Source organism: Sorex fumeus, unplaced genomic scaffold, assembly GCF_029834395.1.
Source record: "Sorex fumeus unplaced genomic scaffold, SorFum_2.1 ptg000061l, whole genome shotgun sequence".
Taxonomy (NCBI): Eukaryota; Metazoa; Chordata; class Mammalia; order Eulipotyphla; family Soricidae; genus Sorex; species Sorex fumeus.
The window spans coordinates 27,784,509-27,797,382 of NW_026606118.1; the positions used below are offsets into that span (position 1 = coordinate 27,784,509).

Genomic DNA, 12,874 nt, shown 5'->3' on the forward strand with positions numbered 1-12,874 from the left:
TGTGGCAAGAAAATTGCTTGTCACCAGGAATTACAGATTTCAGAGCTTCCCCAATCAGGTTAGAGCATATCTGAACCCTATGGATTGAACTGTTGACCTTGGACTGGAGAGATAGCACAGCTGGTAAGATAGTACAGCTGCTTCTTGCACACAGCCTGCACTCATTCCATCACTGTCACCCCACAGAGTCCCAGAGTTAGCTAGAAGTGATGCCTGAGTGCAAAGCCAGGAAGAGGTCCTGAGCACTATGGGTGTGACCCCAAAATAAACAAAAATTACTGTTCTATGCTTCAATGCAGACACTCTAAGGATCAAATTATTGCTCAGGCATAGTCTATCAAACTTTCCTGGAATATTCCCTTAGTTGGCTAAGTTATAGACTCCTAAGGAAGATATTAGGTCCTAATTAATATAACCTATATAAATTTATATAGGTTATTTATATTTATATTACCTGATAAAGAGTATCTGCTGATAAGAATAGAATACTGATATAGAGATCCTAATTCTCTTTGGGCCTTAGAAGCAATCATTAGTCTTTATAAATGAAAAACAGAGAGACATTTAAAAATGTACAGGTGAGGAGGAACACAGAGTGGGTGACCATGAGTCAAACGATTCTGGTAGCCACTAGAAGCTGCAAGAGGTAAGGAACAGGTTCTCTTTCCCCAAGAATCTTTGGGGTCAAGGCAATCTAGATCTTGCACTTCTGCCCTTTTCTAGAACTGTGAGTAAATTCATTCCTGTTGTTTCATGTTACTGATTTTGGGATCATTTCTTATACCCAACACAGTAAATATATTCTCTAACATCTTAAGTAAACAAAATGGGGTCATAAATATGGCTCCATAATAGAGCACATGCCTTGCATGTTCTCAGTCTTGGGTTTGAGCCATCAGGGAATCGTGTGGTCTCTAGAGCTCTGTGGGGCCTGAGCACTACATGTGGTCCCCAAACATGGTAGTGTCCAAGTAGTCTTGTGTGGCAAAAAGGAGAAGGAGGAGGAGGATGATGACGAGGATGAGGAGGAGGAGAAGGAGGAGGTGGAGGAGGAGAAGACAGACAGGAAGGAGAGGGTGAAGGGAAGGAGAAAGAGGAAGAGGGAAGAGGAGAAGAAGAAAGAGGAAGAAGGGGAAGGAAGAGGAGGAGAAAGAGGGGAGAGGGAGGGAAGAAGAAAACAAAACCATATAAATGATACTTTAGCTACAACATTTTTCAAGTATCTTCACAGCAAATGTGGTGGCAAAGGTGTGATAGATTTGATTTTTTAATAGAGATAGAGTCCTCCCGTTGTTCATTGATTTGCTAGAATGGGCCCAGTAACATCTCCATTTTGAGACTTCTTGTTACTGTGTCTGGCATATCGAATATGTCACGGGTAGCTTGCCAGGCTTTGCCGTGCCGGCGAGATACTCTCAGTAGCTTGCCGGGCTCTCCAAGAGGGGCGGAGGAATTGAACCCGGCTGTGCTGGGCCGGCTGCATGCAAGTCAAACACCCTACTGCTGTGCTATAGCTCCAGGATTTGTTAATATTTCCCAATTTTTAATATTTCCCAATTTTAATATTTCTTAATTTTTCTAGAAAAATAGAACTTCCAAAGATTTTAGCAATTATGTCATCCTAAGATTAGAGAATTTTCTGAGCAGCAAAGATTGCACATTCTGAATCTGTTTTGATCCCTTAGGTTGAGTTGGTTTCTTGGACCTGAGATGATTTAAGCACATCTCAATGATTTAAATCTGTTCCTCTGCTCAGAGTTCAAGGAACTCCTTAATAACACTCAGGTTTTGTCATAGGATTTTAATTGCCTTTTCTATTGATTTCTTTTATTTAATATTCAGTGTATTTCCATTCTTTTGGCCTATTACTATAATATAGCATCATAGGCTATAGGATACTGATGTTTCCCTGAGTGGTAGTTCATTATACTAACAAGGAAAATCAAAAAGATTCATTTTCATGGATGGGCAATTAATTTTCTTCTTTAATTATCTTATTTTCCTGTTGCGGTTATTTCCCTGAATTATTTCCCTTTTGAGATTGCTGCTGAGTGGATTATTACACATGCCTCCTTGCTCTCAAGTCTTTTACCTAGCATCATGCAAGAGCAGTTACTGCCAATATAACTTCAGTATCCCCTAGAGAGTGTGCTCACCCACAGTTTTCTTCTCATGAGTCTATCTTACTGATATATGATAGGAGAGCTTAGGTGTCCTGAAACATTTCAATGAAGTCCATTATATCCATGTATCACAAATTAAAAAAAGCGAGGTAGGGACATTATGTCCAGTACTCAGGGTCTTTCTCCCACTGCACTCTTTCACAATGCTGAAAGGGATCAGGCTACATCCAATGGTGCTCAGGGGATGTTTCTGGCTCTGTGCACAGAGGTTATACTTAGGTTATACTTAGGTGACCACATACTGTACTGGAGATCTAACCACAATGTGTCTTGTGGTCTACCCTCTATTATATCTCTGCCCCAACTACTCTGCACTCCTAGTGTGTTAACCCTGTCTGGACCTATAGCTTCAGATATCACAGGTGTCTCTTACTTGGAGTGCTGTGCAGGAAGAACAAACAAGGAGAAGGGCACCAAAGCTATCCTTAGGCTCTTTTGCTTTCTTTTAAAAAGACAAAAACACCAAAACCAACCAACCAACCAAACAAACAACCAAACAAACAAACAAAAAACGAAAGAGCCCCTCAAAATCTTTCTCAACATACCTCCCTCAATCAAACATACTCCAGATGCCTCTCCGTAGCCAACAGTCTATTCTACACTGTCCTGTCTTCAGGGTAGACTGGGAAAAGATGTTCCCAGTATGTCTATCTCTAAAGCATGAGGCTGACAAGGGAGAAGGGTAGAGTAAGTGGACTGATTAGCCAACTTCACCCTGGCTCCATGACTTCTCTCTACATGTCTTCCTTATTCCTCTTTCTCTCTGGAAATATTTTTACCTACACATTTAAAATCTCCTCTCTTTCCCACTAATCAAGGGAATTGCAAGTTTTCAACAAACTGATTCAAGGAGGTCAAGGTAGGTAGCGAATATGTTTATAGAAAAGAAGATTAACTACCAAGATAATAAAGATTGAGTAAAAGGACTTAATATCTCTCTCTTCCTCTCTTTTCTGCTTTGCCATATGCACGTTTATATGATTTAATGTATACTTTTGCTCTAGAGCAGTGTTTTCCAACCTTTTACAACTGCAGGCCAGAAAAAATAGGAGAAATAGTTTGAGTACTGCTAAGACAAAAAAAAATCATTATTTATAATAAGAATATTTGTGAAACAGTATTTATAGTAGTACTAATACATGGCCCAGGTGTACCATGTGCAAAGCTGCAATCACTTCCCCACATTCAAACAGAAAATTTCTGTGGACCAACAGAAGTTAAAAAAAAAAAAAAGCAATGACTAAAACCTCCTGCACTAGGGATCGCCAATCCAGAGATTTTATTCTCAGATTGTAATGCATTGACTTTCAGTTTCAGAAATGTTCCCTGGGGGTAGTTGTTTAAAGTAGCCCATGGTCTAAACTTCCACCCTCATAAAGGAGCACCAAATAAAGAGTGTTGGGAGGATCCTCTCACGATGGGAGATGCTTGATGAGAGTAGACTATAGACCGAACATGATTGCCACTCAATGTCTCTTTTGCAAACCACAACACTCAAAAGGAGAGAGATAACAAAAGGGAATGCCCTGCCACAGAGGTAGGGTGGTATCGGGGGGATGGGGGGTGAGAGGGATACTGGGATCAGTGGTGGTGGAGAATGGGCACTGGTGGAGGGATGGGTATTCGATCATTGTATAACTGAAACCCAAGCACAAAAATTTGTAAGTCTACAACTGTACCTCATGGTGTTTCACTAATAAAAATTTAAGGAAAAAAAAAAGATCATGAGGATCAAATATCTTCAACCTAGGTAGTAGAGCCTGGAAATCTCACAAGATTCTTATATACCCGAAACTCTGAGAATCAATGAGTAGAATCCCTGTGGCCCAACTATAAATTCCCAGGAGAGGCCCATAATGGCTTGTTTGGATCTAGTCCATTCAAAGGATAGTGCTAAGGAAAAGCTTGTGGGCTCAGGACACTGCACTCCCATCAGTGGCCTTTAGGTGCAGACTGTCTCAGAAGCATGAACAAAGTTGAAAGAAAACCCTTCTCTCTCCTCTGATAGGGCTTACAGTTCCTGGCACGCACGGGTGCATTCACGTTTCTCAGCTTCGTTCTGATAATTGCGTGTGAACATTTCCACAACTCGACACTGCACTGTCCCAACCTGTAGTAGGATCCCGCCTGACACAGAGGTCACCTCACGTCCCAACTATTCCTGCCTACTCATGACTTAACTCAGGCCACTCAGCTTTGAAATATCATGGGTGTTTTATGTTGGTGTATTACAATAAATTTCTGTTTTAAGCTCAAAATGTATAGCCACATATCAGATGGGAAGAAATGTAGTATTTTTTTTTGTCTGTGATTGGACTCAGATCTGTCTGTAGACTTTTAAAAAGAACTGATGGGCTAAAGTCTAAAGCGTCCATCTATCCATGTTAAGATAATTTCTTAGTTCCAGTCGAAAAGGTTCCCTCTATAGTAAGACTGCAGTTCAACTCAGTGTTTTTTTTTTAATTTGTCCTAGTGAAACACCATGAGGTACAGTTGTAGACTTACAAATTTTTGTGCTTGGGTTTCAGTTATACAATGATCAAGTACCCATCCCTCCACCAGTGCCCATTCTCCACCACCAATAATCCCAGTATCCCTCCCACCCCCCATTCCCCCATCTCACCCTGCCTCTGTGGCAGGGCACTCCCTCAGCTCAGTGTTTTTTCCTCCTTCTATCTTCGCTGGAGGAGTTGAGTAGGAAGAGGACTTAGGAGTAATCTGTGTTCTCTTGAGGTCCTCTGCCTTTGATAACCACTGTGTTTTCATGCTCCTAGCCTAGGCACTTGTGGCTGGATTCTATGAAGCATCCTTGTCTACCTTTTGAAGTGTTGGGTAAGCAGCTGACACTGATAACTCTGGTCTCTACCATCTGCCATATCTTGGATCAACCTCAAACCCCTTGTTCAATGCATCCACCCTACAGTTTCTAGTCTTCTTGTGATTCGCTGACTCCTGAAGTTCCTATGAACCCCACACTGAACTTTCAAAACTCTTCAGTTGCCTAGCGGTGATATTCTGTGACATTCAGTTTTCCACAATGCTGTGCTAAGGCCTGTGTACCTGCCTGCCTTGATACTCTCTTTAGTCATTGCTAATTCACAGCCCAAGAGACAGCTTGCTCCAACACCATTTCAATTTAAAGCATGTCATGAGACTGGCTTCTCTCCTAGGCTCTGCCCTGAAAAGGGCTAGTAAGAATTTGCTAAATCTAATAAACATCTTTACCACACTCCATCTCAGATCTTATTGCATCAGGGAACAGATTTTGCCACCAGATGTCTTATTACTATTCAGGACCCTTTTGTATTCCATCTGAACCACCTGTTCTTGCCTATTCCCTTTCTGGAACAGAAGGATCGGCTGGCACTCAGCACACACTAGTCTGTGGAAGATATGCACTTAGTACTCTATCTTCACATTTGGTCATTAGTTTTTAAATTGCAACTCTAAGAATCCCATGGACCCTATATATGTCTCTCAACAAAGAAATAAAAGGCTTTGACTCTCATATCATAGTGTCTGCTCTGCGTTTAAGAAATGCAATCACATTTTTTATAAACTTCTCTATTCTAGGATGAGTTGGCTTTTCTCTGATGGCAGTGCCTATGGAATTTCATTTATAGTTGAAGATATGGAAAAGGGGTAGGAAAAAAATAAAGGAGAACATGGAAATCCAGATATACTTCTATTCCCTTTAAAACACTCAATGATGTTGTCTTGGAGGAGTTTCCTATGTGTTAGTCTTGTAAGTTTAGATGTACTCCCTTTAAGTATAGTACTGAAGCCCCCAAAGTATAATGCTACTAAGCATAAGGATTCTGGAAAGTAAATTATAAAGAAAATTTTATTGAACTTGTTCAGGCATGAGTAAATCATTGACCATCCTCAATTTATCAGTTATATAAAAACTAAGATGTCTTTAAGCAGAGACTCATTAAACAAGGTTCTTTATCACTGATTGGTAGATTCAAATGTGACCAGAGATCTGCAGGAGCCTAACCCTGTATTTCCCCTAGACATAAGAGTTCAATATTTACTGAGGTAATGTTTACAGTGATTTTTAGAACAAAAGGACTGCAAATAATGTTAATAGACTGTATATGTTTATGACCTGTGTAAAGGAAGTTGCAGACACCCTTAATCTTTTGCTTGTTCTTTTATCTTTAATTTCCCACAAAGCTTATCTTACTAGTGGGCACAAAATAATGAAGTAGGCAGAGAAGTACTCCATATCTAGACACAACTATGTATAAATAAATTCAGGTTCTACCTCTGGGATAGAAACAATCTCTTTGAGTCTCATTTTTCTTATCTCTAAAATAAAAGTCTTTCAAACTTGTTGTGATGATTAAAATAACATTATGTATAAGCTTGGTGTAGAGCAGACGTTTAATGAATTGTGAATATCACTCTGTTTAGCAATCAACAAATCATTGATTTCTCAAGACAGATCTAACTGGGTGTAGAGTAGAGACAGTCACTTTAGTCAGTGTCTAAAGCTCACTTCAACTGGGAGGTGGGTTATATAATATAGTGATAGATTTATCCTCTAATATGAGAGCTCTGAGATATTGGACCTAAGAGAGGAGTAAAGCAATTCAATCAAAGTCAATTTGTCAAGTTTGTCATCATTTATTCTGGGCCAGCATGGAATTCAGTAAGTAGGTGAATCAAGAAAAATACAACTCAGAGGGTGGCGCTCTTCCTTTTTTTTCCTTCCAGAAGAAAGATTTTCAACTACACCCATGACAAGATGTGAACCAGTGAAACAACCTTTTATCTAGCATCAGTGACTCTACACAGAAAGAATTTTGTTGATAAGGAAACATGTATCTGATGCTGAAACTGAATCATCCCTTGCTTTGGTCAGGTTTTGATGACCATTGAGAAATGATAGGGCTCCCTGAGTCAACCCTTCTGTGTTCATAGACGCTGGTTATGGGTCATTTAAACAAATGTTTTCAAGAATATCTAATCTCATTTTTAAAAAAAAAACAGTAAATATCACCTGTTAGTTCATTGGATTAAACTTTTTTCCAGTTTGGTGAAGCTGAAATTTATGTCTTACATGCTTTATTATACTTTTTATAAATGTGTCTCCAATATCTGAGCTTCATCCCAAGACTCTATGTCAAAACTGTGCTTGACATTTTCTTAGATGTGCATGTGCTTAGATGTCTTACAATGCTGACCCCTTAGGTCCTATACATAACCTTGGTGACGGTGACAATTCTGAGTGTGATTCAAGTCTGAGAATCAGTCATGACATTTCTATTTCTCCTATGTTCCATTCTTTGGGAAGTCCCTATCAATTCAACTTTCAAAATTTATTCCAATTCCAACCAAGCCACCTCCCTCTATTCCCTCCAGGTCAACCTAAAACCCATTGTCAGTGAACCGTTCAAACAACTTCCTCATTAACTGATGTTCTGTCATGTTTTCTCTGCCAATGGACCCTTTCCTTCATTTATAGCACATCAATCAGAATGTTAATTTGAGTAAGATTATATTTTATAATAAATACAATTATATTTTCTTATATTATTGCATATCATCTTCCATCATAATTGAAATAGATGTCTTACTCCACCTATATTTCACACTATATCTCAACCCTTCTCTTTTATTATTGCATTCCTCCTTCTTTCACTCACTGATTTTGCCTGTTTCTGCCAGAGACTCACAGTCTTTATTCTTGACTCACAGTCCTTCCTCCCTGCTATTACTTCTTTGTGGAATGCTCTTTCCCAAGATCTTGACCTCCACTAGCTTTCTTTTTTTTATGATTCCATACAAAAAAAAAAAAGTCATCTCTTCAGAGATGTTTTCCCTAATTACTTGGCTAGAATCGCTACCTCTTACCACAAAATACACTATGTCACATTGTTTGACATTTGCATACACAGGCAATTCCACTCTTTGAATTTCTTTCTTCTATTTCTTTCTACTTCCCCTTTCCTTCTTGCTCTTGAGGGATTTGATCCCATGCACCGTTAAACATCATTAAGGCAAGCCTTCTCTCATTCCTCATTCCTCACTAATTCTTGCACCTAAAACAGTGCCTGACTCATTGTACTTATTCAATTATTAAGTGTGATACATTGGGTGTTCCTGTATGCCAGACACTGTAGTAGGCTCATTAGATATCTACCTCTATTTTTTACAACAAACTTTCAGCTCTTAAACGATGAAAGTCCCTCCAGATTTGATTGTTAAAATTTTGGAATCCCAAAGTCGCATGGCCACTACTGTGGCTGTGCGACCTCATATATTATTCATAACCAGCAATAAAAAATAAATTGTCTACAGTTGCCTTTTCGGCAGATCTGAGTGTTGGGGTAAAATCCCAAATAATAACGGTGGGTCTGGTGTCGAAATATTGAATGTAATCAAAGTAGAGAGAGAGAGTAATGTCGAAATCATCTGCCCCACAGGTAGGGGGAGGGTGTGGGATGAGGGGCATTCTGGGTTTTTTGGTGGTCGAAAATGGGCACTGATGAAGGGACGAGTGTTTCATCATTGTATGACCAAGACTTAAACCCAAAAGTTTTGTCACTGCTCTCACGGTGATTCAATAAACAAATTTATAAAAAAGAAGAAAAAAATTATTGACTTCACTGTTTTGGTGTGATAGAAGGAATTGGAAATAAAAATCATAATGAATACTTACATGTGAAACTGCCCTAACAATTGATTGACATTATTCTGAATGACTATTCTGATAACTATTTATATAAAATTAAAAAAGAGATAGTGAGGTGATGATTCTGGGAAGGAGATAGGGATAAAACTGGGAAATCATTCAACAGGTGAGGAACTTGTATTGCACATGGCTGATCAGAGTTCAATCCCCCATACTGAATATGCCCCCACGAGTATCTCTAGGAGTGATTCCTAAGCACAGATCCAGGAGTAAGCACTAACCACAGTGGATATGCCCCCGCCCCCCACATACATACACACAAACAAAAGGCATATGGTTGCTTGAATCAAGAGCAAAGACTTCTAAATTAGGCACAGAATGTATTTTTATATATTTTCTTGGTGAGGCAGGTGTGAACACTGGTCAGAATTACCCAAGAGTCGTGGTAAATAGTACAGATTTATAAAGATTATAGACCTTCTTCCACCTGCAGCCTTACCCTTAAATCCTCCCCAAACTCCCTGTATCTTTTCAATTTATACTTTCCTGATACACTGCATAAGACTCAGGTTCCCAGATGCTCAATTGTCCTAAGCTATCTCTTAGGGATACGAGGGAAAGAATTTGTAAGAGAAGAAAACAGAAAGATTTAAGATGGACTAAATTTGGAGAGAAACAATAAGAGGGATGGAAATAGGTTCAAATGGTAAAGCAAATGTCCAGCTCATACAAGGTCCTGAGTTTGATCCCTCAGCATGGCACCACAAGCCCATCTCTATCCCAGTACTTATGGCAGTGACCTATATTTTAAAAAAATGCAAGAACCAACATTTTTTTTAAAAAAGCACATCTTATTTTGTTTTAGTTTTTGTTTTTTATTATTATTATTTTATAATGCCATGATCTACCAAGTTGTTCATAATACAGTTGTTTCAGGCATTATGTGTTCCAATACCAATCCCGCCACTAGTGTGCCCCTCCCCCCACTGATGTCCCCTATTTCCCACTCATTTCTTCACCCCAATCTGCCCCTTTGCAGGTATAAGCAAACTCACTTCATATACTTTGTTAGAACACAAAGGTAAGTGGAATTATTAAATCTTAGATCAATAAGAGCAAATTTTAAATAGCTATTATATCTTACAATGATGTTACTAAAGTCATTGCCTGAGGATCTGCTGTGCTGGTTAGTGCAAGCTGAGCCTTCTGTGTTATTGTTTAGGCTTATTGAGCTTGGAGGTTTTCTATGCAATTTTCCAATCTGAGTTGCTGTAATCCCACTGGGGTTGGCAATACTATAAAATTTCATGAGCTATAGCTCTGGGACAATTGGGTGGCTTGGCAGTTCGATGAGGTTCATTTGTGGAGAGGGACCATCTCTAAATCAGAGGGTATCAGGTATGGCTGAGGACTGCTGGGCTTCAGGCAGAAAGAGGAATCTACCCGACCCCCTTTCGAGAAGTTGGTGGGGTTTTCTAGTGGTGGTGGGGAGCAGACTTGACCCTCCCCCATTCTAAGAATACCCAGCCCATAGACTGGTCCCACAATGGAAAGATTCAGCTACTCATCATTCTTTTGAGAAAAGATGTGAAGCTGGGCCTTTCCATGTCAGAGGCTGTTGGGTGTGGCCAGCATGGCTTTCAGGCAAAAAGAGGAATCTGCCCACCCCTATTATAAGAAGGACCCAGAGTTCTCAGGCCCAACCAATTTACCTGGGAAGTTTCAGCAGTGTGTTCTCTTGGAACTGTGATGCTGGGTCATTTCTCTGCTGGAAAGATGGCTGATACGCTGTGTATTTTATTTTATTTTTTGGGTTTTTTTTTTTTTTAGGTTTTTTGCTTTTTGGGTCACATCCGGCAAGGCACAGGAGTTACTCCTGGCTCTGTACTCAGGAATTACCCCTGGTAGTGCTCAGGGGACCATATGGGATGCTGGGAATAGAACCCGGGTTGGCTGTGTGCAAGGTCAACGCCCTACCCGCTGTGCTATTGCTCCAGCCCTATGCTATGTATTTTAAAAATTTAAAAGGAAAGCAGAGAAGTGAGTCAATTGGTAGCACACATTGTTCCGTGTAGGGCCCCAAGTTTATTCCCCGTGCTGCATACCTTCCCCCATACACACACACACACACACACACACACAAACACACCCCTCACCTCACACTAGCCCCTATATGGGCATGGCCCTGCTGGCCCCAGGGCAACCCGTATAAAATTAAAAATAGACAAAGAAACTATGAGATTACACTACAAACTCTCCCAGGGCCCTTATTCCAGCTTCCTTAGCTTCCTTGTCATACAACTAACCTGTTCCAGTCTTTATTTTTGCCTTTTAGCTTTGTCACAATGTTATTTTTCATTATTATTATTATTATTATTATTATTATTATTTTGCTTTTTGGGTCACACCTGGCAATGCACAGGGGTTACTCCTGGCTCTACACTCAGGAGTTACTCTTGGCGGTGCTCAGGGCACCATATGGGATACTGGGAATCAAACCCGGGTTGGCCGTGTGCAAGGCAAACGCCCTACCCGCTGTGCTATCTCTCCAGCCCTATTTTTCCTTTTTTAAAAAATTGCATTTAATTCAAGAACTGTTATTTATAGAGATATTAATTGTTGAGTTTTAGGTATATAATATTCAACCCCACCACCTGTATCAATTTCCCTCCACCAGTGTTCCCATGATCCCTTCTGCTAGTACCCCAGTGACTGACCTCCCCTTCAACTACCCCATTGGCAGGCATATATTTAAATTTAGTGTATTTTGGATCTCATGGTTTCAGTGTTGTTAAATCAGTGCACTGTATATATAACTATACCATTCTCCCACATTTCCAATATTGACCCCTGCATCCTCATTGCTTCCTTTTCTCATCTTTTTCCTTCCATTCTTGATTTCTTTCTCTGTATATTCCCTATAGTCTGTCTGGAGTTCAGGTGATCTAGGCATCCCTCCCCCCCACTTTACTACATCCATTCAAAATGTTATTAATTTTAGCTTGTAACAAAGGAAACGGTACTTTTTTATATCCCTCTCCCCTACCTCCCCTTTGACTGTGAGGCCAGATAGGATCCAAGGAGTTTGCACAATCTCCTCTCTGGGTTTTATGGAGAATTACTTTTACCCTTCTGTTGGCTTCTGAAAGCTCCAAGTCATCCCCAAGAGGGTTTAGGAAAGGGAAATAGGCAACATGATTTAAAGTCAAAACATTTATAAGAACTTCCATGTGTGATTCTGTCCCCTGCTCATCACTTTAGTTCCTCCAGTGTTTGAGTTAAGCTTTTAGTGGTGTAATGTTGTGGTACATGTATATAGTTAAACCACAAAGCCAACACTACTGTAATCAGGGTCCCAAACTGTAATCATGTTTCTGCTTAATGTAGTAAAATTTGTTTAGTTTTGATTCTGTAGCTTTTGCAAATGGCACTATAGCATTGACGATTCCTTTGAGGTGGGGGTTGAGAGGGAACCCAGGGGTATTGATTTTGGGATTGTTGTAACATTGTGTGTCTGAAATTCTATTACAAACAACTTTATAAACCTCAGTGCTAAAAAATTTTAATAAGGAGAAAAGTACTAAAAAAAAGAACTCAAGATATTTTGCTTAACTCAAATCTTATGTTTCTTAGCCAAACATAAGAGAAATATATCAATAAGATTTCAGTTTCGGAGATAATCTTATAACTTCTGAAAAAGTTCTAAAGCTGCCTCCCTCTTATCTCTGTTTCACATAAAACTACCTGGTTACTAAACAGCCCATAAGAGTTGTGTGACTTATCTAGGGAAATTCCATCTACAAGTCCTCAAGCTTGAAACATTACACAACAGTTGCTAGCACATGTGGTCAGTGAGAATCTGAAATATAGTTTAGTTACTTATAACATATCATTGAACATCAATAATTATTAGAAAATCACACATGTTCTATATTTGAATTACATCATGTTTTAATTTATGCCTTAAAAATAAATAAAAGAGTTAGGGTTTTAGGAATACTAATATTACGAATATTAATGTAAAGTATTCTCAACAGATTAACTGCTA

At 39.5% G+C, this 12,874-nt stretch overlaps 1 non-coding gene across 1 annotated transcript; it reads right to left on the reverse strand.

Annotated features, from left to right (window-relative positions):
• Positions 1–11,881: 11,881 nt before the first annotated feature.
• On the reverse strand, positions 11,882–12,000 carry LOC130034863 (small nucleolar RNA SNORA26). Its single transcript, XR_008794181.1, has one exon. It is a non-coding gene; the product is annotated as a small nucleolar RNA SNORA26 (small nucleolar RNA).
• Between the last annotated feature and the right edge of the window lie 874 nt (positions 12,001–12,874).